At 40.4% G+C, this 27,726-nt stretch overlaps 1 protein-coding gene across 7 annotated transcripts in view; it reads right to left on the reverse strand.

The window, feature by feature from the left end:
- GABA-B-R2 (gamma-aminobutyric acid type B receptor subunit 2) overlaps nt 1–27,726 on the reverse strand; it is an 85,384-nt gene that overhangs the window by 29,582 nt on the left and 28,076 nt on the right. Inside the window, exon 2 of one of the 7 annotated variants that reach the window (XM_069128640.1) lies at nt 25,621–25,764. The exons of the other annotated variants lie outside the window; for them this stretch is intronic. The gene's annotated coding sequence lies outside the window, so the exon portion shown is untranslated. The remainder of the gene's footprint in view (nt 1–25,620; nt 25,765–27,726) is intronic. 7 annotated transcript variants of the gene reach the window in all.

Here is a 27,726-nt window from a genome sequence, read left to right on the forward strand (position 1 = left end):
CGTAAAATCAGGTGCCACCACTATATCGCGAGAAGATTTATGATTACTTCTCGATTATCTCGAAACAATGGCTATTTTTAAATTGCGCTTCAAATAATAATCATTAATAATTGTTATCATTATTATAAACCCTTTGATATCAAGTGCACGAAGATGAAATATCGATCGTGATAAAGAAACGCTTCGTATAGTATCCAAAGTGGATGTTACAAGTAATCGTCATAGATCCGTGAAAAAGACGTCTATGTTAATATAGAAATGTTTCCTTGTCAAACATAATCATGCTGATTTTCATGTGCTATTCGGATTCGCAAGATCCGAAAATTGGTTGAAAAAGAAAGTTTGGTTGATTGTCGATGGACTGTCGAAGACATTCAATGGTTGGGAGAATGCAAAGCACGTATCCCTTCGAGCCAACCGAGTACATGTTCAACATCGCATCTATCGATCGCGAGTGGCGATAATCGACAGCTCATTCAAGCAATTACGCGATCCAAAGCAACGCGTTGCGATTATCACCACTCGCTGAGCGCCAATTACCGATCGCTCGTGCGGTAATTCGAAAGGGAGCGAACGTTATTGCTTAAACAGATAGTGTCATCGCCCTTTTTTCGTTATCTCCAACTATTATTGAAGAAAAGATTATGTTATTCGTGCAACAGGTCCTAAGTACAATATATCTTATGTATAGAATATTTCATATAACGTACGTAAATTCTAAATTTAAATCGTTTATACTTCGACGAGACGAAATCTGAGACGGAGTTCGAGAACGAGAAGGAAAAAGGAGATCATTCATTTGGTTACTTAGCGACGCAACGCAAAGTCTGGGATCGCTATGAACCGAGGTTGGTAAATTGGTAAAGCGGCTAGTTCGTTGCGAGACAAGTTTCCACTTCGTTTAGCGATAATTTCGAGTCGTTCGTGTTTCACGGTCAGTTAGCTAGTCGTTGCACTTGGATGGTTTCTAGGAGATCGGGATGCAGAAAACGATCCTCTTTGGTCCAGAAACGCGGAGAAAATGTCTTTACCTAAGTTTATTAAAGTGATGCGTTCATTCTTGCGGTGGAAATGGCAGCCACATTCTGTTTTCCCTCGAAGAGTGTCCGCACTGCGTGGACATCAGTTCACAGAGAATTTCTTCTTGCGTGAGTAATCCAACCAAGAGGAGGAATTATGAAAAGTACTGGTCGGCATACAACGATGTTCTTTTCTATCGCTTCGTATCACTCGTGAAAATTGCGTAATACGCTCTTCATTTACTTTGCTACTTTTGCTTTAATATTCTTGCGCGCGAAGAATAACGAAGACTGCGAATCCTATGATTTAGCAACCAAATTTTATCAGAGTATTCAACGGGTATATACGAAGCTAAAGATATTATATAAATGTACGTTATTTAACACCCGGAAAAGTTATAGTAAAAACACAAAATGCAAGGAAATAATTACTTTGGCCTCTAACATGGTTTCACAACGAAATTAAGCTTTCTAGTGGCAGCAACGACTGTACGATCGTCCATCCGATCGATCGCGTACAAACGTAAAAAATTCGAGTTCCTCGATTAGCCTCGAGAAGAAAAAGGGAGAGCCTGACGATGCTAACCAACGTTTCATCTCGTTAAATACGCTTCTTGGGTATTTATACGGTTTCATTGAAATAAGCGTGCATTTCAGTCGAATTAAGTAACTCAGAACACTGCGTTCATTTCCGGAATGTAAATATTTCCGGAAGAGTAGCGCGCTGTTACTGGCTGTGGCGCGCCCTCGACCGCGCCCTCTTTCACCCCCTCTGACTTAACAACTTCCCGATCTCTTGTTTAGGTAATGCGATTTAAATCTTAATTCCGCGAAATTTCCCTTTTGTGCCACGTCTGCATTCGAATTTGACTTTCGTCTGCCGCTTGTGCTTTTCCCAGTCGTACCTCGCGGTACTTTTCGTCGAGCAAGCTCTGTTCCGCCTTTTGTTTCGCGAGACGTAAACAAATTCCCAGGAATGTAAATTATTCGCCATGTTCTAACTTATTTACATTCGTGTGTGCAACGGGCGAATATTCCTTCCATTGCCCTGTTACTGTAAATAAAAATGTAACAGCTACAATCGGCGAGACGGTTGCAGCCAGTAACAACGAAGGCGTGAAATTTTTAATTCGAAGAATCGCCATTACGAGAAGAGGCTGCACGCCATCGAAGCGTGACAGTTCGATCGAAACTAAGTACGCGAAGTTAAGTTTATTACACGAACTACAGTCGAAACGGAGATAGAATCTGTCCGCGACTAATTAATATTTGCCAGCCACTATCTGCATCGATGTTGAATGTTCGTGTACGTTTCGCGAGTGTTCCCACGAGATAATGTTCGTGACGTTGTCTATTCGACTCTTCCTAAATTAACTCCTCCTCGTACCCACCCTCTCTGACATCCTCTTCACCCACCCTGCCCTTCCCTACCTTTTGCCCTCTTTTCATCTTCTTAATGACACTTTTATCGAATGCACCGACAGACAACCGCGGTTTTTGTCGCCAGTCAATCCCACCGCTCTAAATTGCCTTTCGCGCTATTAATCCCGCGAATCGCGACTGCTAGTGCGTTTTCAAACGCAAGAATGTTCCATACGCAGTCGTGAACTAACCGAGTTTAGCGCGAAGATACTTTTGACGAAGAAAGCGTATCGTTTCTAGGGCGACGAAGAAATTTCGATAGCAGTGAACGTGTTAATAGGTACTAGTCGAACTGATAATTTGAATTCTGCAACGAATCGAGCCAAGTTTCGGTTCGCGTAACATCGTTTTCCGATCGTTAATCCCTGCATCCTTGTACCGTTTGAGACTGTTCAGAGCCCTGGAATTTACAATAGAAGCGCGCAATGTTCTTCCTGACAATAGAAATCGTGCAAGTTGTACGTTGGAAGTTACTATGTCCGACAAGTTCGGGACGACAGTGGAGAAAACCGCGCCTCCGAGACGGAAAGGAGTTGGACGGACTTTCGTAGCTGATCAAATCCGCCGCAACTACCTTCCCGACCAGGCAACGCGACGAGTTGCTTCCAGTCCATTCGAACCTACAAGCTTGAAAGCTCGTTAACGACTTCGTTCCATGGAACCAACCATATGTATTTTATTAGTTTACCTTTCGCGTATTATTGGGCCAACACCATGTATACACATTGCATTTGTACACGTCGAAACATTGAATGTGTAGGCAGAAAGTTTACCTAGTTGTGGTGCGAATATTCCTGCCTGGAGTGTACGGAAATTCTAAGAAATACTTATACTAGGTAAAACGACGTAATGTGGTCGTAAATTAAAGCTTTAAGAGGAGACATCGATTGATGTAGTTGCACCTAAGATTATACGTGTTTTGAACAGGCAATTTAATTCCTCGGTATCATATAATTCGTAAGGGGATTCGAGGTATTTACCTTTTTAACAATATCTCCAATTATATTTCTTGGTATTTAAAACGTATCAATTTTAGCTCGTCCAATTTTACAGATTTACGCTAGAGATATCCGAAGAGAATTGAAAGAATATTTGCACGAGTGAATTAAGTACATAAAGTGTAAAATAGACGAAGTTCTCCTATAACAGCTGTAAGGGAGCTGCGTTCAAGAAATTTCATTTCCGCGAACGAGTCGCGCGAGAACGTGTCGAGAATGGAAGTTCCGAGATGGTGGCATTAGCAAAGCTGGAAATGGGCGAATGGTCAATCGTGGCCAGTGTTGTACGGTATACAGCTCGGGCAACGATTTACACATAAGATTGTGCATGAATCAAGGAGTTGCTACGGTTGACGCACTGCTTCGTGTTATGAATATTTACGAGCGGTTTGCTACCGATTTCGTGGCTCACGTGCGAAATTTCTCCACGAGGATTTGTCAAGAAACAAGCGCCGCGTTCCAAATTGACTCGTCGTCGTTCCACGGATAACTACATCGTAGTCGACTTAATCCTTTCGCAGTTTACATTTACCCTTCCCGATATATTTACATGAAAAATTAAAAAATTGTCTTTTCCTTGGCAAGAAAGATATAACATTATAAAACTATAAGTAGTAATTTGTAATTTGCGTTACCTTATCATTACGGGTATTTATGTAGATTTGTAAACAGAGATTTATTTCATTCTCTAAATATTACGAAGAGTACACTGCTTTGTATATTTTATACATATATTTTGTATCTAAAGATTTTCGATAAATACAAAAAAATATAAAAAATAGTCCATTTAGTAGCGAACAGAATTATGGACGTCATTAGTGGTTGAAAATTTATGCAATGCAGACTTTAGTCATTTTGACGTCAATTGGATCTACGTAATGTGAAAGTAATCAGAGCAGTCAAAATCTCATCGAATATCAGTCAAATTTCAGGATTAATTGAATTGGATGTGAACAATGTAACTTTGTAAGTCGAGTTCTCAATTCTCGAATTCTGATATCTATTGAATGCCGCTACCATTTAATTACTTTACTCAGGATTGCTCGAACAAATGGTCAAGTTGATAAACGGTCGAAATAACGACATTCCGACTTCTCGGGTTATTTCATTGAACAACGTTCCATGCGACCGCAACTCTCCACCGACTGGCAACTTTCTTTCGCGGATGAAAAGAGGAATTCCGTGAAAGAGGACGGCGCGACGTGAACAATAGCGAGAGTCAAGATAGAGGGAACTAGCCACGTGTTTGTGGAAGAAGAAATCTTCTTTGAAAAGAAGCAATTGAGCGTACTCCTCCTTCGCGAAGATAAAGCGACCCGCAACCAACCATCTAATTTTTTTTACTCTGATTAGCGAAATCGACTTGGCAATTATGTTTTCGCCACTTTTGCACGAAGGAGGATAGCAAGCACAGATTCCGATGATGGATGGAAAGTCAGTGATTCATTAACGGATAACGAATTACACACTTTTATTTCTCGCAGTTCAAAATCTCGAAAAAATGTAGCATTAGACGGTTGTTTGTGTAAATTTATATTTTTCATGAATAACAATTGTATCCGAAGTTGTACATATCTATAAAGTATAATTGGTCGTAACGCGTCTTAGCCGGATTATAACATCGATTTTATGGCGACTTTTCAGGAATTACGGATTTCAATTTTATGGGACAGGATTATCGGTTGTTTCAGTGATCGTTTTGCCCTTTCCTCGAATCGCGACACGATTCGTTGAAATAGTTTCGAACGGAAGTATGTGACGCGTACGGTAGGAAGTTTGTGCAGCGTTCCCGCGTGCAACGCATTTATTTGTTGTTTCTCAACTGGGACACGTATCTAAGGTTGACGGGTGAGGTAGACGATATATGTGTATAGTGGTCGTTTACCAAGTTGCTGTCACCGCCAAATATATCCCTTTGCTAGACATCCTTTGCACTGCCCTTTTCTCCTCCGTCGTTCGTTAAATGGTTTATCTGGACCACTTAATTCGTCCTGCGTAGCATTTTGTTTGCTTAGTGTTAACGTTACGAATATGATACCGTACATGTCGATTAATATTAACAATGATAAAATAATGGACGTTGTTCGATTTTCTCAGAAACCAAACTGAACAACACCGCTTTTTGTAAATTTTTTGATTTCCTGTACAGCTACAGGACTAATATTCGCTTCTTGCATAATAATTTTCCAACTAATATTATTAACGATTCGACAAGTGGCAAGTTATAGACTACAGACTTTTCTTATAATTTGATCATTTTGATCAAATTTAGTGGACGATGAACATATCTCTGGTTTAATTTCACCGCTTTAATCGTATTCCTAAAGATATGAATTTACATTCGCAATGTAATCATCACTTTTCTATATTCCTCTTTAATTTATGAAGTTGATCAACGTGACTCCTCCCTGATTCCCTAACTACGAACAGGGGAAAGAGAACACTTTAATATGCTTTGAAGACGAGTAGGAACGAGAATAGCGTGCAAATGAAATTTCGGGTAAATCGTTTGGTCGATATGGCTGTCCCATCAAGGATGACGTACGATTAATTCCAGATGCCGTCTCAGGTGGAGGTTTAAAAAGTCGGACCTTTCAGCGGACTGTTTGCGAGCTACCGCCTCCAGCTGGAATCTCGCCATACGCCTCAATTCAACTTGCTCATTTTACTCTGTCGCTGACTGTTGCTCGCGTCTCTAAAGCATCCGGCTTTCTATCATATTCCTTTAAAACGGTAACCTTCTTTGGGCAGCGTTGCCCGGCCGCGTTTACCATGGCTTGAGGCATTGGAAATCCCTCTTAATTCATAGATAAGAAATCTGACGAAACCAGAAATTGGAGATTTGTCTTTCATTGTTACGCTGCTCGGAAATTCTGATTGAAAATATCCTAGTACCAGAAAAAGCTGACAAGAATCGAATTGGATTGCATTGCACCCTTATTCTTGTAACAAATCTAATCGTAGTTCTATCCTGCTATCGAAAGTGCTTTGTACCTTTCCATTCTTCCAAAGATAAGATCTACATTAAAAAAACGGAGCTTCCAAGAAGTATTTCGAACTAGATTGAAATAGATCGAGGTTCTGTTACGTCGTGTGAAATGGTCCGCGCGACGTCCTTCAATACAGACAGACCCTCAATAAACCTAAGGCTCCACCATAAACCGAATCTTATTAGCTTGCAGGAACCTTTAATCCTGCAAGTATTTTCGGTTTATAGCTGATACTTAAAACAGTCCTTAGGTCTATTGCACGTTCTTACAAATTACGGAGAAAACAGGTAGCTACCTAATGGGAAAAACGAATAGTTGTCTAACGGAAAAGCTGATTTTTCCCATAAACAATGTCGCCCATGAGCCACGTTAGTAGGAGGCTTCTTTCTCCTATCTTCATTCCTAACGTCATTCATAACCAATCAACATCGCGGATCGTTATCCTCACTTTCCTGACGAAAGGTGTGAGCAACGAATCCACGTTCTTCGTTCAAAGGGCACACCCTTACCGAGCTTTCCTCCGTAATCACATAAGAACGAACTTCACTTCTTCTACGACATCAGGAGGGTCAACTCAACTTCTTCTACTTGCGCTCTAAACTTGTTGCACAGTAACATTCAAGTAACAGTTAAAGTTCATCAGTCAGTCTACATCAACTCGAGTCAGACAGAGGACAGTGTAAGGAACAGCAAGAATCTACAAGTCGAAAACAGTCAATCGACATAAGATATATCATCATCGTCGTCAACACGAAAGGAGTCTCAGGTCGTACTCGTTCGTAGTTGTCATTTCAAATCCTCAATCTTGTATCACACTGAAGTTTTTGGATCATTCAAAATATATAGTAACCTGTTAATAGCAGCGTTATATTCAATCAACTACCCTTATTATCCCATAAGAAATAAGGGATCGAACGATTCGTGGCGTCGATTAGTCAAATCGTAACGGGAATTTACGACTTCCATTGGCACGCTTCTTCGAGATCGCGTCTCCCCGCGAACGTCCGATAGTTCAGGTTCCGATGAAACGACACAATTTGGTCGGCTGTTCGAAGAAACTGGACGAGAACTAAGGGGTGAATTATTTCTGATTGGCGAAAATCAAGTTTCCCTCGGTCGTGAAAAAGCATAGTAGAAGGAGAAAAAGAAGGGTGCGTCGCTATCGGGCAGGCAATCAACCTACATCTAGCAAGTTACTACCAGCAGAGGTAGGAGCAGAGGCAGAACCGGACAAGTGGCCGACCATAGCTAGCGACCTAGTAGGAGACAAGGAGCGCAGTTACGTATCGAATTCTCAGTTCGATATCCAATAGTCGATTGCCTATCGTTCATTTCCTACGGGCAGGAGTTATTGCTTTTCTATAGAGGTCCCGCCAGCTGCCAGCCAGCTGGTCGACCAGTCGGCCACCATTCACGTTCCGCCGTCGTTCGTTCCATAATCGGCTAGAAAATCATGTTCGGAAGGTGTTTCGCGAACAATCTTCCAGCAGTCCAGGTCGACGTCGATTTCCCATTCGACCATATCAGATACCAAGCGACTAGCGTGTCGTTCTTCTTAATACCCAATTGATTTCGTGCTTCTTTGGACGGTCTAATTTCAAGCCGGAGCTTCGTTACGCGTGTCCTTCATTAATTCAACGTTTAATCGTCTTATATCCTGAGAGCAACCGCTTCCTGCCGGTTACACGATAATGTAATTGCATATCGATTACGTTCCCCATGGCTCCTAAACGTTTACCTCGTATACGTTATCTTTCCTTCTTCTTCCTCTCTGCTGCTTTTTCTTGTGGATTCGACTTCCTTCGAAAAAGCGTATTATGTTTTTAATTGGTTGCTTAACGACGCACTAAGTAATCCCAGCTGAAGTACGACATTATACGTTACATTAACCGTGTACTTGTGCAATAATGTAAAAAAATTAATGAAAAGCGTAGTTGATCGGTAACTGGCTTCTAGGAGAATCGTACGTCATATTGTAGCTCTAAGTAACGTAATGCTATGATATCGCGTCGGAATTGTTGGGTAGCTGAAACTTCAGACAAGCACGATAGCCACGGTAGCCAAGTTTGTTCGCGGCACGCGTTTCGCAATTATAATCGGTAGAGTGAAGTATTTCCAAGGAATCACCTTGGACTGCAGCAGAAGCTACAGAGCGGAGGTGCAGCAATTTAAAAGTACCCATACAAGTTCAACCATTTTTCCCAACTTTTCCTTCCGCCACGGAAAGCTTTTAACAATTTCTCGCTTTAACACGGAGCCAAGATGCGAGGGATTCTGCAGAGACAGACACGGACGCTATAATAACGTGAACGGATAATCAGACGTTTCTATTAAAGTTAACGAAGAGGATGGGAGGTAGTAAAAAATTCTGATTGACGTTTCGCCTCCTCGACGTTCGTGTAACGCGTCACGTAATTAACATAGTTAACCCCCTAAGCACGACCGGATGAGTACCGTCGCTTATCCGCGTTTATGAAACAAAGATTGATTTGTACGTAAAGATTCATTTTATGCTTTTTATGTACAATTATTTTATCTTTTACTCTTGCTTATACTGTACGATGGGATTTAATATCCAGAAATTAAAAAATCCATCGACAAAGTCGTAATTCAATTTTTCTTTATAAGAATATGGATTTCTTATGAATTTAGCATCCGCAAATCAATATTTTTGACGACGGCAATCCATTATAAAGATTACGCGACAATTGATTAATATTTAAGAAATTAACGCAATTTCCCGCTGATTTCACTGCGTTCATAGCACTTTATCGCGAGATGAAAATTAACGAAAATGAACTCAAATCGAATCTCGTATCTCACTTACGTTGCCTGCGCGCCACGTTTACGTTTACTCAATAATGTATCTCGCAACACGGCATCGTATGCAGCGGCCTCATAACCCCTCGATACCAAATTTGTGAAAGACCTTTTCCATGGATGCACGATGTGGGAGAGTTTCGAGCTAATCGCCACGAATGGTTCGTCTCTTCTAATTCGATACGCTACCGAAACACTCCGCGTGAAATGGATTCGATTTGAAACGCGTGAAAATTACTCGCGAGATCGACCTCTGGGGTTGGATGGCTCAGGGTTTTGCTTCGAGAGAGTCCTCGATAGCGATAACCGGCTGAACGCGGTCGATCGAAAGTCATTGGCAAAGTTGAAGAGACAGAGAGAGAGAGAGAGAGGGAGAGGGAGAGAGAGAGTGGTGTACGGCCATAACGGGAGAACGTGACCTCGTCGGGAATGCAACAACATCCACGCCCCGTCTAACGAGATTGTTTCCCTCGTTTCCCCGATGCGCTTCTGCTCCGTTTGCGCGCACGGACCTGCGAAAAACGCAGCCCAGTTTCCGTGTCCAGGAAAAAACAAGGTCATGGCTGGAAGATAGATGCGGGAGCCGCGTCGTTCCATTCCTCGACATCGACTCGCCCCGACGTTACGACGCCACGACACCGCGCCGTGTCGCCGTTTAAAGGGAGTATTATAATTGGGCTAGCCCGGCCCTATTCGAGCCGGCGCGCTCCAGACAACTTGGCTAACCTATTTAGTATCTAGGAAAAGTTATCGAGCGTTGAAACCGCGTCGAACCTGCCCTGGCCCGTCTTTGTCGACACATGCGGAATTAGCGCGATTAATAGCATTAACAGGATTAATTGGTTTAACGGGCAGGGCGACGCGAGTGACAGAGTGTCTCTGCAAGCTTTGCTTTATATTGTGCGGGGGTGAGAATTCATGTGAATGACGGGTGATAGAGAATCGAGCGAATGTTCATGCTCGAGTATCGGTAGCGGATTAGGGATTGAAGAGAATGCACGACGAGAGTTGCGCGGCATAGCGCCACATGGAAATTTGGTTGCCCGTGGAAGAATGTGTATTGCGCGCGTGGAATTTTTGAGAGCGCTATAAAAATCGTTGAAGAGCTGAGAGAGTCGAGTGGGAGTCAGAGAGGCGGAGAAATTTGAGAGAATTAAGTCGTGTCGAATGAAAGCAATTGTTATCCTACTATTTCTACCTGTTATCGTCAAATATCGCCCTGTTATTCCATTATATATTTACCGAGTGGAAATCTATTTGCAACCTAACATTCCTACACTATTTATAGTTTGCCCATACTACTTGTACCACCGACGTATCGCGCAAGTGAAAAAAGATCGATCGGATCGGCTCCAGCGAAAAGAAGAGTCACCATCAATTTTACTTGGCTACTCGAGTGTGAACTCGACTTTCGTTCGATTGATCATTTATTCCTTAAGAGACTGTAAGAAAAGCGATGAAATATGCAAAGTGTGTATGCACACATTTTGCCACGATGGGCTTTCGTACACGCAAAGATCAGCCTGTATAAGCCCGGCTGAAACGCTGCTGACGAAAGTGTCAACTAATCTTTTTTCTTCTTTTCCCCTGGCTCGAATTAATATCTATTTAGAGGACAAACACAAAGAGCCGAATGCAAAAGCGAAGAGCAAACGCGCAGCATCGAAAGAGTTTCTAACACGGCTGTGCGTCGCTTATTACCGGATCGAACAAATATTTCACCGGAAACAAAGCGAAGAGAGTCAAACGCTTGCCTAAAGGGAATTCGAACGATCATGATGGTTTTCGCCATGTTCGTTACCTTTCGAACTGCCAACATTTCTCTCAGTTCATCGTTACAGAATAAATATTTACACCGAGGAAAATCTTGTTTAATTGTCGTGGGAGAAGAATAAACTGTAAAGGGAAAGAGAAGATACGTTGGCTGAAGGCTGACAAAGAATCGAGGTTAAGTGGACATCAACTTTAAGCACGACCAAGACTCTTGCCGCTTCCGCGTCTTCCAAGTACTAACAAACCTCTTTGGGAGAGTTATAGGACTCCTAGATCGCGCAATAAGTTGCACATATTAAGAATTTGCGACCAATATTCTTTCTCGGAGAAATATTCGGTTACGACGCGTTCGTTACCATAGTGGACTGCCACGAAATGTCTAACACAGAGCACATTTTGTACTTTCATATGATGTATTACTTGGTAATAAAATACGCTTTTACGTAAACGGTAATTGTCTGAAATTTATTTCTTTTTTTACTTTCTTGATTTTGTATGTCTGTACGATTGTTTATGTAAAATAATACGAAAGACATACCTAATTCACTTGGCTGTGATTTAAAATTGATTCCTTTAATCGAGAAAAAAGTGTTCATTTTACTGCTCGTGAAAATTGTTATCTCAGAGTAATTTCTACCTCAAAGTGAGTCACTAGCCGCGTCAAGGGGTTAACCAAACTCGTTAGTTATATATTCATTAATATTTCTCAGTTACAAATTAACTCTAAATTAATCCTGATTCGGCACATGGCAAACATATAAATCCTAACGTTAGATATCTCCTATAATTTCATTTTACGATCTCGTAATTGCCACAATATCTTTCACCCATGATTTGGTATATCGATTGAAATCTTAGCCTGCGATTTACAGTGCTGGTGTAAGGGTAGACCAACGTCGGAGATTAAAGAAACGATGGAAAGAATTCAGCGATTACGGGGCGGAATTCGTTAGAAAGACGCAAAGCACGAAATACAACGGATGTTGAGAACAATAGATTCACACGGAGAATGCTTGTAAAAGGTCTGGCGTGTTGTAGAATCGGACGCGAATAGGCATTCCGCAAAGAAGAATTTGCATCGCAAATGCACCATTAGTTTACTCGTAACTCGTCCCATTAGCTTGCGACGGCTGTTTTATCTTTCGCGTTTCTTTGTTTCTGCTTTCGTACTCGTATCTCTTTTTGATTCTTCGACTTTCGTAGCGGCGGCAAATGTAACCGTGAGTAAAACATTATTCGGAACGAGGAACATAAATTTTCTAATTTTTCCGACATTTCTCCTTCCTCTGACCACGAACCTTGACGAACAGTTTTATGGCAATAAGCGAATATTTTCCGACGAAATGCCAACGATGTTTCGCGTGGACGCCGAAAGAACTACACGTTATGATGTACATAAAGTATGAAACGTCTGTTTGAACGCTTTAGATTCTTTACATGCGCGGATTTCATCGGAAACTACCTACGTGTATCATTTGTCTATAGGATAGTTCACATGAAATAGAGCTTCAGTGCTCTTTTATTTCGTGCATCGTGTAACTTGTTTGAAATACATTTTTTAAATTTATTGAAAATTTTACAGAATATTCTTTGTAATGACACAATGAACATGTAATGTGAATACGTAAATGAAAATGTAAGTACATACATTTAAATTCGAGTCATAATATCAATGTAATCTTTGAACAATGGGTGCTAATAATGGATTAATGGGTTATTCTTCGTTGGTTTTTAAAATTCTCCTTTGCGATGACAACCTTAATGAGTAATACGTAATGAAAAGGATCTGACTTTTATAAAATTCAGGAAGAAAGTGATTCGTGGAATGTAACGAATTGTATTTCGATTGTAACGAAATATGGAAAAAGGATTAATATCATCGTTTCTCCATCGTGAAAGTATTTCGTTCGTGATCGATTGCGAATTCTCGAAGAAACATTCTCGGATAAGGCGTTGGACTCTGCGAAAGCTAGGCAAATGTTTGGTATATTTCACCGAATTATCGGTTAACGTTCCGGAGTAATATATGCAGCTCATCGGTTGCACGTTTGTACACGTGTAACGTGCCTATATGTTTACATGTAATCATGATCGATACATCGTGATACATTGCGTATTATCAGCAGAGGCAACGTGTCACGAACACGTGACCATATTATTTAATAAAATTTCGCCGTTTTCAATCGATGCCACTCTACGTGTTTATCTAAAAAATTCCAGTATTCCTATGGAAACGTATATTTTGTACATGTATAAACGAATTTTCTTCCTACATTGTTTTCGCTGCCAATTTATTTTATATTTCATAGTCGCCCGCTATTTCCCGCGCTCCCAAGAACGAGTAAAATAAATTTCCACAGGTGAGAAGATATAGAAAATACCTATATAAAGAAAATATTGATAACTGCGTCACTGTTATTTCAAGCGAAAGCATGAGAAATATATCTCTTATTAATCAACTGCGAGATCACGTAACGTTGTAGAAAGAACGTCGTAGATGAGCGTGCGCGTAACCGGATTGTAGCTTAACCAACGTTAACCGAGGTTATTTTTACATCGTAGGAAAGAAAGGCGATAATAGCGCACAGTAGCGATTTCTCGAATGAAACATGAAGCAACAACGCGTTGTAACCATGGTGTTAACGTGCGTCCATAGACTGTTATATTTCCCAGTGGAGAGATGGGGGCAAGAAAACGGAGATGTTACGCTGCAACCTACTCGCACATTAATCGAATGAGTCTACCTTCTCATTTTCTCTCTATTCCTGGCCCGTTTGGAACCACTCGAATAACGTTTACATATTGCAAAAACTATGGGAACACGAGGAATTACGATATTCCTTCTAACGATATCGTAAAAAGAATATCGTTCAGAAAAAAATGTGTATAACACGCGTCTCCTTCCTATTTTCTTTTATTTCTTTTTACCTTCTCGAATACCATATGCAAGGTATATGCGATGCAGTTGGAAACAAAAACGAGCGGTATTTAAATAATAAGCTGGAATCTGAATTTAAGAGGTTATCGAGTGAGAAGCAATACTTGAACAACAGCTGGCCGTTGTCTGATGCACGAGAAATATGCAGCGATGGACGAGGTTCGCGTTATCGAATTTTCCTTGCAAAAGGTTGTGGCGGCAGCCAGCTTCCTTTCTTTCGACGTCGACCAGCAAGATTCGTCGAACGCGTCTACTGGATAGGAAAACCGTTGTTTGCGGAATGGATCAGAATGCGGAAGCGTCGTATTACGAATTCCATGGCTTGTCGAAAAGCAGTAGGAAAAATGTGGAATATCAGGAAATACGCGTTCGATCCAGTTGCTTCCTAGCTGCACCGATACTTGGCTCGATGTAGCCCACGCGTACATTTACCTACTGTTCGATCGCATCGGAAACGTACGAGCCGAAAAGTAAAAGAAACGTCGACGGAAGCATAGCTTTCAGTGTATCGGTGAATTGTTAGCTGATTTTGATAAGCTGATTTTAAAATAGAAATTAGGCCATTGTATGGTTCATCGGATCAATCGATAAGTTCGTGCCGATTTTCATAGGTATTTCTTTCATAGAAATTTTTGTGCTTGTTTATGGTGTAAAAGTTAAGCTAACTATTGCACATTCTCTGAATCGTGATACTTTAATTATACTTACTAGTATCTCTGCGTATAAAAACATTTTATGCATTCGTGTCATTCGATGTTTCACTTTTGTTTAGATTAGAAAGACAAAAATGCAATGCAAACAGCACAAAACAAAGTATCTACCGCTAACGAAAAAGTGTTATTCGTGAAGGGGTTGTTCGCGAGTGGTTTGCTAGATATTTAGCTCGTGATTTCAACCTTAAAGGTCAAGAACCGGAGACATTGATCGGAGAACGAACGGAAAAGTAATTGTACCGATTAGAAATAATTCTACTTTCCAAGGTACGATGCAAGTCTCTCTTACAATGTAAGTCTCTCGGAGTCTGCAACGAATTTATGAAAGACACGATACATAATTCCGTTTGTCTTGCAACAGTTTCGAAATTCGCCGCTTCTTGTGAACGCGCGAAACAAGGAAGCCTTTATGTAATCGTGCGGATTGAGGACTCGTTAGGAAATTGACGCTCACTCCAACAACGCTAGGCCAACAGTCTTTGCTAAACCTGCACACAAAGCGCGTTGACAAATTTCACGAATAAATTACAGTTTACAATGACGAAGAATAAACACGATTGTTCGATAGATTCATCCGCTCGTAAGATCGCGTTCCATCTTTCCAAGTTTCCTTACTTTCCACTGAGTTCGTTGGGTCCGTTTCGCTTCCAATGTAACCAACGAGAATAATCGAAGATCACGTCCTCTCTCTCTCTCTCTCGCTCTCTCCTTCTCTTTCTTTCTTTCGCATTCCTAATTGGAGAAACAAAGAAACAAAGATAGAAACACTGTTGTAGGTGTGTCACAGTGAACGTCGGCATCCGTTAAATGCTTCCCTTGCATGGACAAAGCTCGCCATTAGTTCGCCCCTTTGAGAGAGAATTATTCGAGGACAAAGGAAGATCCACTAGCTAGATCGTTACTTTCGTATTCATCGAATGCACTTTGCCCTTTGTCGGTGTTTTATTCCCCCTGCTACGTAAATGCCAAACCTATCGATACCGGTTTTCGCCTAAAATCATTCCGATCGAGAAAAGCCTCATCCGAGATCGTCCAACAAAGAACGTCCAACCAAACTTTTTAATACCTAATATTGAAATTATCTTTTGACAAGATATTTTAATTAAAAGATCGTTAAGTCCGTGATTTACAATATGCTTTGATATCCTGACACACGGTTGCTTAATATTTTCAACATTCACCGAGTACGATGCGTTTATGAGTGAATACGTATTTTTATGTTTTATATCTCCTATGGTAGCGACTTGATTGTGTGGGACGCGAAATAAAAGCTATAAAATAGCCAAAAAAAATTCAGGACAATTCGTGCCAAATACGTACCCAAGTTTTATGGCGTACACGTACCTATTGTATGGAAATTATTCGCGAGCATATATCATTGTTCGAAATGGAGATTGGATTCACAATGAACATGTTAATCGGATAAATTTTCTATGGCAGATGTAGTTTAGCCTCAGTTCGTTAACATATTCATTGGGTACGATACGGATTCCAGTACTTTTACGTCATGTATATGTATTTGATTACGAAGGGTAGGAATGAAAAGTTATAAAAACGAATTATATCGAAAATTATTTTTTCGAAAATGTTATTAAAAACGCGAACGTGTTAGTAAAAACAATCGCGTAAATTTTTCTCTACAATTGTTTGCAACAGACGTAGACTAGTTTGGATCATCGAAACGCGAAACTTTACATTCCTTCATTCGGTATCAGTTGTTCGCTCGACTCCTGGATTTTGTCCAGGAACGCGTGTTCTTCCTTCTAGGAGATTCTTGGAGATCGACCGGCGCAAACACTTTGATCGAGTTTAAACCGGACGAGGTTCGGTTAGAAAGCACGCGAAATCGCAAGATCGAGAGTTTCGAAGCCGCGTCGAGTATCCACTTAAAGTCGCAAACAGCCAGGCAAAAATTAGCCTGAAAGCTATATAACTTTATCGATCGGAAGGAAAAACAGGAAGATGCAAGAAATACGTGTCCGTGTATAAGTTTCGAGAGGTGAGGCTTGCCAACAAAACAAGCTAGAAACTTTCGAGCTCTCGTCTATTACACAAATACCACCGGGAATTTTCGATTCGCGGTTCGCTTCTGTGCTCGTATCGATTCCGGAAACAACTATTTTATGATTTTCAATGAGTTCTACGTATGTGTATTATAGTTTCCTTCTAGTGTTTACGCCTTTCACGTGAAAACAAGTTGTTTGGTTTAGTAATCGGGAAATTACATGGCGCGATGCAAATTTGAAGGATGAAAAGTCGAGGAAGGAGCGAAACACGTTCGAAAACGAGGAAATATCGAGTGGGTGGTGAATCGCAGTTATGAGTGGAGCGCGGTAGGTCGATCAATCGAAAAGCAAAAAGTCCATTGTTGTTCTGTAGAAAGTTTTTCAAGAATTTTCTCTAAACTAGGGAGAATCGCTATTTATTCGATACTATGTGTACGTATATATTTCCTGGAAAGAGGATCGCCAGTTTCTGCAAAGGATATCTTGTAGTTTGCAAAGTTTCACGATGTAATACATTTGCCACTGGGCGAATTTTTGTGTCTTGCACACAGCGCTTATTTCGAAATGATATACTGTAGGTACCACAGAACAGAACATCTAAGTATGAATCTCGTTTATTTTTAATAGTATCAGACAATTTTTAAACTATGATCTAAATTGCTCAGGTTAAATCTAGGTCGTGACGATAATCAGTAAAAATAATTATCCTGACAAATCTGTGAAAGGAATTTATTTTATAGTTCCTTCTTCGAGCTTCTTCTAAATCTTTATGTTTTGGCAAGCATATGCTTTTCCCATGTAGAAGGTGCTAAAATGCGTTCAAGTATAATTTATGTCATGATCTTGAGCATGATATTGACCCATTGAACGTTAAACAAATGATAAAACTCTGAGACGACTCGTTAAAGAAGATGGTAAAGTACCAAGCTACGATCAGTAGTGTTATGTTTTGGCCCATTTTGAATGTAGCGTATCATCTCGAAACGGTCTTCATTGTCAACGTAAATCCTATCTTTGTACCGGAGGGAGGCTCCGTAATTACAACTACTAAGCCAACCGCGTATCCGGCTTCCAAAACTTGCCAACTCCGTCTACCGAGTCGCGGTACTTTTTCCTCTTCCGTCACGCTCTCCTTCCTTTTCCTCTATTTTCCTACCTTTCCGACCTACCAAACGAAAATCTAACTAGCAACCGTTTACGTTACATTCGAGTTGAAGTTTGCTTCCACCCTCTCTGTCCGATAATTTGTATGATGAGGATTAACGTTCCATCTTCCTAACTTATGACCAATTGACGTCCGTATGAACGTTACTCTATCTCTTTTCGAATACGTAGCATTACCAGAATTCGGAATACTATGTGTCAAATAGGGCAATCGGAGCATATATGTAACGCATACGTCGAAATTTGTCAGAAGCGATAATTCACACACGGACGGTTCAAAGGAAAGAAGAATGGCAGCGTGAAAAAAGCAACGCGAAGTAAATTGTGACTAGATCGAGACAAAGAAGCGATAGGTCGAAAATGACGATAAACGAGCTGTATGTCGCTGTGCGATACGGTGAGATAATATTTGCTACTCTCTCGAAATGGATTTCGCGTCTAGCCAGTAGCTGCACTTCTCTACCAGGTGTTCGTCCGTGAATATAACGCGCATCGATTACGCGAGTAATCGCAAACGAAACTTCTATCTCTATTAATCGCGTGGAAAAAGTGAGATTTCCGCGAGGAAATTTTACACGTTGTTACATTCTCCGATAAAAGAAATTCAATTTTCATTATCCTGGCGAAAAATTCGAAAATCTCAAAACAAAAGTCTATAAAATGCAGCTCTGTCCTTCTCGTTTAAAACGCCCTATCTACCATTTCGAAATATCGAAGAAAACTGAACTTTCATAATTTTTTTTGCGCCATAAATTTTGCCCACCTTGAATTCGATTAAAATTTTAATTATCGTCGCGTGTGATACTTCGATCGAACTTACGTATCTCGATTATACCGATGTGATTCGCGAGAAGCAGCGCGTATCCATAGAAAGTTTTACCGATCTTCTACACTCGGTTGCGCGCTTTCTCTTGTCCTATCCTCTCGAAATTTCGGTTCTGCGAAAATACAAAACGTGACCTACTTTCCGACCCATTTTCGCGGTATCCACGGTATTAAACGCAACTGGATTTATGGCGTTCTAATTATTCCGTAGCTCGTTAGATAATACAAATCTGGGGTTCTCGTCGGGAACCGGGCTTCAAACCATACTACGTAATTGTGGACATTTTAATTAACGAGGAAATTCGATTACGTCAGCTACAGTTACGACACTGTTCAACGATAGAACCGAATAAACCGCGAATTAGGAGAACGATAATAGTTGAACATCGTGATACCTTATACTTCAAATCGATGATCATCGATAGAGTATGCTGTAATTTCGCAAGAACTAACATCCTCCGCGAAGATTCCTTAAGACTCAGATTACTCGAGGTATTTGTATTCAAATGACTCGCAATCAAACGACTTGGTTAATGAGAACGAACGTAGAAACTTGAAAAGGGTGTTTCGAGCTGAGTCTGTAAATATGTAACGGATTCATCAACTAACAGAGTTTTAAGTTGCTTGAATTTTATAAGAGACAGCACTATGTTTAAATTGTGTTTACTGGAAGAGGGGAAAAGCTACAGGATTCAAGTTCAAAAGAGCAAAAGTTTATTACTACCAATATTAGTCCTATATATACCGCATATAGTCCTATATATTTTACCGCAGTATAAATTTATAGTACGTTTTAAAAAGTGATCTGATTTTTGTCGATATTTAATCGGTTTACTTAAATTACCGAAAAGTGAAGTTATCTCCTTATTTCGATAGTATCTTCAATTGCGCGAAAGTCTACTGAAATAAGGCTCTGCCCTGTGATTTCTTGTCCAGATCGACGCTATCTTGTCCCATCGTTATCGTCCTACTAACCGATATCCTGGTGAGATACGAACGAAACGTTCTCGTATCGCAAATACACCTCTACGTTCTCTTTAAAACGAAAGAGTTAGTCGTTCGAAACGAGTTTAGTTATCTCGACGAGCGAAATGTGGCGCGAAGCGACGACGCGACCGCAATATGGTGATCTGCCGGAAAGAGCGAAGCGGAGGAGGGGGAGTGAATAACAGAGAAACGAAAGAGCGGATTTCTTTCGAGTGTCCCTTTAAATCCAGCCACCGGTTGGCGGGGAGAGGGCCAGAAGACTAGACGGACGAGTGGAGGTAAAGCGGCACATAACAGCGAAGGGTGAAGTGGATGAGAGCTCCAAAAGGACCGAACCTCTCGACGGGGTTGAACTTTCAAATTCCATCGCAAACATCTCACTCCTGGTGAACGGGACCAGCCGCGGGAATGGCCTGGGACGATCGTTATATACTCGGATAGGAGACAGTTCGGGTTAGCGATGGGCATTCGCCACTTCGTTTTGAAACTTTCCAAACAATTTTCTTCGGGCAACGCTCGTTTCGTTGTAACTCGAAGTATTAAGTCTGTCAGTTTCGACGTTTTAAAGGCATACACACTCACACACGTTGATCTGTAACGCGTGTTTCTTAACGTGCGATAAGGATGGACGTTGTCAAATTGTTCGAAATTTTTCCGTTTCGGTAGGTGGCATTCGCGCTCTTCTAACTTCTAACTCCTCCCTTAGACCTTAGGGATTCGCTGTGTAGCTACTCGAAAAATTTTTTCCCCGGAGTACTCTCGAAACTTTCAAGATTTTTGAAACACTTCGAGTCGAGATTGTACGAGCTTCTAAGGACTCCCGAGTAACGAATAACATTCGAAGCCTGCCGAATCGTCTTCAGGCCATCGCTAGCTACTCCTACTAGGACGAATCGAATTCTCTCTCCTCTTTCTCTATTCTTTTCCCTTGTCCGCCAGTGTTATTTGCTGGAATCGTAACGACGACTAACAGAGATTTAGAAATTCCAGATTTTTAGTCAAAAGATCGAGCATAAACGATGTTGAAGCGATCGTTAATGACTACGAGATACTGAAATAACTGAATACGAAAGAGATGTTTTTTGCGTGTAATCGTCTATTGAATCGATTTCAACCAGACGCTTTTATCGACGAGGATTGCCCGCGAAAAGCAATTCCAATTGGATTGGATATTTTAACTGTATAAATTGAATGACTAATTCCACCAACTTTAGCGAGGATAGTCTATTCGAGGGACTTCAGTGCTTCTCCACCGCTGATCAACCTTTCGATTCGATCGTATGAGTCTCTCAATGCTGTTTCGTTGCTGCCGTTTCGTTCCGGTGTTGTCTGCTATCCGATGTTGTTTACTATTAATTAAGTCTAGAATTGGTGGAAATGTATTGGGACGCCAAAACAATTTATCGTACCTCGAGACAACACTTGCCGCAGACTATAGAAAGAGAGAGGAAACCATTCGATTGCTCGAGATCGTGCTCATTACATCGAGCTAACGTAATTTCTTTGAAACGAAGATTTTTATCTTTTAACCACTTCCAAGAAGTCTTTAGCTTTCCTTTTCGGCAAATCGTTTTTCCCTCTTTTTTCCCCTCTTCCTTCTCTGTCTTTACCTTTACCCTTTCAACCTCACGGGAACCAGGTTTCTTGGTATTCAACGCGATCCGATAACGTAACAACTAAATGATGTGATTGAATGTAACGCAATTTCGATCATCCTTTTTCTGCCGAAAGAATGTCATTTGTTGTGTAGCGATTACAATGGCGTGACAATTACGAAGGAAAGCAATCATCCGTAGAATACATTACCTTAGACTTATTACGTTCGACTCGAGAGACTCGATTCTAATCGAGGATATAATTCAAGATCACAGGAGAAAGAAATCACATTTTTCATGTTCTACGGCAGAACTATTTTAAAATTCAATACGATCGAGATTGATAGAACGTTTAGGATGATAAAATCCGCGATATCAGTCAAGGAAAAGTGTCGATGCGTACTCGGATCGAAACTTATCGGATATATCGAGTTTTTTATTAACCAGGAGCGAATCAAGCGTAAAATTTTTCAAACAGATTTTTCAGCGTTTCGAGGCATTTCGAAGATACAGTTATCTATCGTACGTTTTACTTTGCGAAACGTGATTGATACAGTTAACCTTTAATAAGACTTCCGTAGCAGCCATCGATCAGAAATTTGCCAAAGAGACCGATCGACGGTTTAAATTCGCGGGAAGAAATAAACGAAGGAAATTCAGTCGACCGAGATTACCATAGATCGATTTTTCTACCATCGCGTCGACTTTCCACTGCGTTCAGATTAAATGAAGAGAACAAAGAAAAGAAACGAACCTCCTGGTAAACGGGGTTAAAGAAAAATTATTGGAAAAATTGAGGGAAATAAAGTGCGAACGGAAGCTATAAAACATGGAAATGTGTCGAGAAATGTTGAAGTGATAGAATTGACAACCAATCGTGCGAGTTTTTGGTCGAATACAAACGATATATCAACTTTGGACGATGATAGAAAAACCGCTGGCACTAATTAATTAATGGTGATAAATCAATTGACGGGGCAACGAAATTACAACAAATGGTGCATATTTGTTTAGCTGAAAATAGCAAATAATCATTATTGAAGGACCCGATACATATGAGCTACGTGAATTCGTGCGAATAAATACTCGAGTACGTTCGGTCAAAGAATAATTGAATAATCCACAATTAATTGTATTCGAACTGCAATCGCTAATGAGAATCATATTACGACTAAATTTTCATAGATATTCGAGCATAGAGGGGAACAGGATTTCCATCAGAATATTTTATGCTTCGAAAATATGACGTTTTCGATATGCAACATCAAAAGTCCCAATAAAAATCTATCGTCATTATCGTCGATCAGCAAAAAACTCGTAATTTTATGTAAATACACAATATTTTACAATTCTTTGATCGTGAAAAAATTATCAGACATTGTACAAATAAACATCGCCAGGCCCTTAATCACTCTGATTACCGTACTCACTCTCCCGAGTAGAATCATCCTCTTATGGGTCAGATACATTGTGCAGTTCGTTCATAGCTCCTAGATATAGCATAACGTAGTAACTAAAATAGTTGAATAACAAACTGCGTTAGCGTATATGGTGTTCAGAGTGGCTGCAAGATTTAAAATGAAATTGCGAAAAATGTTGCAAAAAGTAGAATTTGGTTTTTACGAAGATCAGGTAATTGAATGCGCAAATTGCAAGATATTTTGATTAATTCAGATAATTCCGCTTAAAAACCAGAATCATATACACCTAATTGTCGCGGCAAGGTACTTATATTGCGAGTCTATTCTTGCAACGTCTGCTGCTAATTCTGCAAGGCCTAATTTAGCCAAGAGGGCGTGGCTCCGAGTTCCCGTACGAGAAAGGTGACTCGCGATCGTTGTCTTGTCCCGTACGCTGTATCTAGAGTGAAAAGAATGACTTCCGCGTTTCCCTCCCGGGACAAGAAAACCCGTTTCGATCGTTCGATCAAACTGTCTCGGCTTTCGGGACCGTGTATGACTTTCCTACGAAAACTTATTGTCTGAATGTCTATTCGAGATATCAGCTCCGTCACGAGACGTCTCGATATCGGTTAACTTCGCAGCGGCTGCAAATTGACTTTCGTCCACGTAGAATTCCAAGTTTCCTCGCGTTCGTTCGTTTAATACGATAAGGTGTCTTTTTTGCTGACGAGAAAGAGACGAAAGACATCAAAGAGAGAGATAATTAAAAATACGAGGTAATTAAGAAACAGATATATTATAAAAGTCAGAACAATTAATTCGTGGATAGATCTAAATTTGTGTTCTTGCGGAAATTAAGCAAATAGGAACGGTAAAAGCATTCGTTCTCAAGCTTTTAACGCACGATAAATATGTATGCATATGAAGCTCGTCCGGATTAAGTTTTACACCCAGTTTCAAATGTATTATCGTCATTGTTATTTCCACGTTTTCCATTTCCGGTGAATTAAACAGCTCGCGTATGTATCAACTATTTAATTTTACAACACCGAACGATACAGAATTGCGGCACGAGGACGTCGTTTTTCCTTCGTTGATAAAGCATCGTAATTTATTCTGGCTTTTTCGTCCGAATCGACCTAGCACGACGAGACCGATGCACGTGCTCGCCTTTATCACTCAGGGCTACATCGCGGTGTTTTGCACGCACCGTGTCACGTCGCATCGGGTGCAACCAGTTTACGTTTCTTTCATTCTCACTTAATCCAGTCGCTTCATAAGCTTTCGTCTATGACACGCTAACTAGAATTTTCTTTTGTCCGTGTCGTGTATATACATGAAGTTACGTGCTGAAACGTTTCTTTTTCTACTTTGCTCCCTGCTCTTTTCACCTTCTTCGTTACTCTTTAAACATTCATGACCAACCGATGGAAAAATCATTCGCGCCCGACGACAAGGAAAGTCGCGTGAACATTCAATTTGCTCGAGCACGCAACGAGCTCGGATTTCCTTCCGCGAAACCAACTCAACGAATTATTCGCGGAGCGGTTAGAAGTCAGCCAATTTATTCGCGTCGCGTAGCCGTGGGCGCGAAACTTGACTAAAAAATAGCAATGCTCGCGAATTAGCAGCAGCTGCGTTACCGAGCCAGCAACATAGCTGCCTGTTAGTTTTTGCGGCGGAGAGACAATTATATTAGCGAGTTTACCCAGTGGATCGATACTGCACAGTCACTGAGTCAAGGTGAGCTTTCTCCACTCTCCTTCCCTCTCTCTCTCTCTCTCTCTCTCTCTCTCCCGTTCGAACGCTCCTTTTATCCTTTGCGTTTCTACCCCCTCTGACCGCGTTCGACCTGTCGTTCTTCTTCTTTCTCCCCCATTTTTATTAACCTCTTCTAACGCTGCTATCTCGCTTTTTATTTCGTTAACTGCGAATCACGCTAAGCAACTGATAAGAAAACGAATGGACGAAGGAATCGTTGATCCGTGGAAAAGAGCAAACGGAAGTTGAAATGGCGAGTAGAAAATTGGGAATGGTAAATGGCGGGTTCCGGATGGTCACAGAGTATAATTTATCGGCGAGAATGTTCGTGGCTCTGCAATAGTTGGACCGTTATTATTGATCAGTGAAACTGTAGGTCGCGATTATCTGCGGATCGATCACACCTCGCGCACCGACCAAATCCCCTTTTCTTCCACATCGTGTATCTCCCTAGGCATTGCGTTCGAGCCTCCCAACATTTTCGGATCGCGCATACGCTGCCTTCTCCAGCACGACGACGACAACCACGCCGCCACAGCCACCGCTGCTTTTATCCTTCTCTTCGTGTAGCCGATGCGATGTGACACGATTTCTGGAGCCCCTCCCTAGCGATACGTCTTCCAACTTCCCGACACGACGACCAACTTACTTACACGGGTCTAGCCATTGGTAGTTATGTTGGCGGAAGAGAATCAGCTACGCTTCTGCGTGGCGAAATCGAAGTATCTATATTGCTTTTGCAAATTGGTTATTTTTGGCGAGATGTGTTTCAGTGGCAGAATTCTGAATAAATAAAATTGCAACGACTTTATCCCTTATAATCGAATTGTTCGCATGTCACGCCGGTCAATTTCATAAATCGAAATATAGAAATACATCGAATACAAAATGACGATTACAAACGATATTTTTGAAAATGGAATCTATGAAACTCGGATTTCACGGACTGCAAAGACTTTTTCGAAATGTTCGTTGCAAATCTTTGAGAAATATGGAGCAACGTTTCGAATAAGCTGATGGTAATGTGGCAACAGTAATTATGATTTACATATCTTTGCGAGATAAATGCAGATTAACTTGGCGACGGATCAACCTAAAATTTATCACGGTACTCGACCGAAAACTTGCTAAACGAGCTTACCGATGAATAAACCAAAGTTTAAGCGTTAAATCCTCCATGCCTACCTCCGGCTGATTAACATTTACCTGGTTGTGAAACTTGGTCGCGTCATTTTTGCTTAGTCGCGCCCCGCCGCGTCACTCGAGTTCGTCCTTTTCAGCGGTAAAACTGAATTTTTAAACGTCCGCTTTACAGGTTTGCAATGCCTTTTCTTCGAATTCTTCTTCTTTCTGCAAATGACGTACCACGGATCAAATACACGAAACAATTTCAGCTTTTATTTTGCGTTGATAAATCTCTACCTTTTGAACTTTTTCGATATAATGGAGCGCAAACGTAATAGAATTTGAAATAGCCAAATACGGGAAAGTATTTTTCAATGTGTCACGTGCATTAAAATACTATTACGCTCGGGGTAAATCGATTTCGAAGTTCACGTTGTCACGGTGTTTGCCTTTCTTTTGCTTGAATAAATTGCCTCGCGATATTAAACAAAATTCTGCTCGTTGTTTCGATCTGACCAAGGCACGGAGAAATCGAAAAACTGAAATATTATGCGAGAAAGATTCAATTTTGCCTGGTGGAAGGATGGACTGAAAGAATTGGAAACGATCGTTCACTGTTATTTACGATACACCGCGAACATGCCCAAGCGCCTATTGAACGAGACGCGATTCGTTTACCTATTCTACTTGGTAAGTTCCCCAGTAGAATAATGGCTGAGATTTCGTTTAGTCGTGCCTCTACACGTGATGGAAAGAAGTATGACCGAAAATTCAGTATTGTTGCGTGTTTTATAGTATCGGAGAATTTAAACAATAAAATTAATTTAGATTTCTGTTGTCATGAAAAAAGTAATAAATTTATATTTCTAGAAAATCAATATCATAAATGAAAAAGTTATCAAACGGTAAAGGAAATTGTTATCGATATCTGTAACATTAATATAAAATTAATAGTGATTAAAATTTAAAATTAGTTTGAAAATTAGTATTGATTCAATATAGATAGAACTGGAATTTTTGATATTTACTGAAATTTGGTCGATGCGATTTTAAGGCAGATCACCGAGGTAGATATTTAAACGTTTCCCTAAAACAATCGCAATTCGTGCTCGATAATGGAAATTCATTTTTTTAAAGCTCGATTGCGTTGTTATTGCAACAACGAAAATTCCACTTGTCACTCAAACGTCGCGTCGTTTCGTGCCATCGATACCACTTTAAAATATTAGATTTAATGTTCTGAAGCGTGTATCGAAATATCGAATGGAGATAGGTAATAAATTTGTTCATTGCTCGCAAACGATCCTCCTGCTGCATTACGTATTTATGATTCGAGTCCACGATATCTGCGATCCACGTAATTTGCGAAAACTTTGAAAATTGATTGCTTGTCGAAATTTCCTTTCCACCTTTTGAGCAATTTTTAGAGAGATCGGCGAATAGAAAGTAGGATTTTTCTTTCTTATCTTGCATCTTGCGAAAGAGCCGTTGCTCGCCTTTATGCGATTTCATCGTTCTTCTAGTTTCTTATCTACGATCTGACGGGAAACGCGATTTTTTCAAAATCCGCTGATTCACCTCGCGTAATAATTTATCTCGTTCAACGATTCAATCCGCAAACGTTCCTTTAGAACGGAGATAGGTAGATGATTTTATTCGAATAATGGATAGCGAATGAACATGACGAACATCGATTTATTCCGATATTCAATTCAGTAAATATATATTCTATTCTTATTTCGATAATGGTATTTACATTTATTAAAATAGTTGGCCTTTATATTTACCAAATTATTACTAGTAACAAATGCGATTCCAGTGATAATAAACTAGATGAACATTCATCGAATAAAGTCATTGATTTCAGATACGAGAGACCAGTTATTTATAACTTGCATACCTCTTTTTCTGAACCGTTCCTAGAACGTTAGTAACCCATGTGCATCTAACGTGTATTACCAGATAAGGTAGATGGTGCGTTTCAATAATTTATATCGCGACAGTTCCTATCAAAGCAACTTCAATTCGAATCACTATTTCTCATAAATGCATAAAAGTCACGAATATTGGTATAATCAAATTACCAACAACCTTTTAATTTAATCTATTAAATATAAACTAATTACGTTGAAGTAAAAGTTGAATACGACTAGGGTCATAAACAACGAAGAAATTTAAACAAATTTT

Source organism: Bombus flavifrons, chromosome 15 (genome assembly GCF_040668555.2).
Source record: "Bombus flavifrons isolate JBK064 chromosome 15, iyBomFlav1_principal, whole genome shotgun sequence".
In the NCBI taxonomy this organism is placed as follows: Eukaryota; Metazoa; Arthropoda; class Insecta; order Hymenoptera; family Apidae; genus Bombus; species Bombus flavifrons.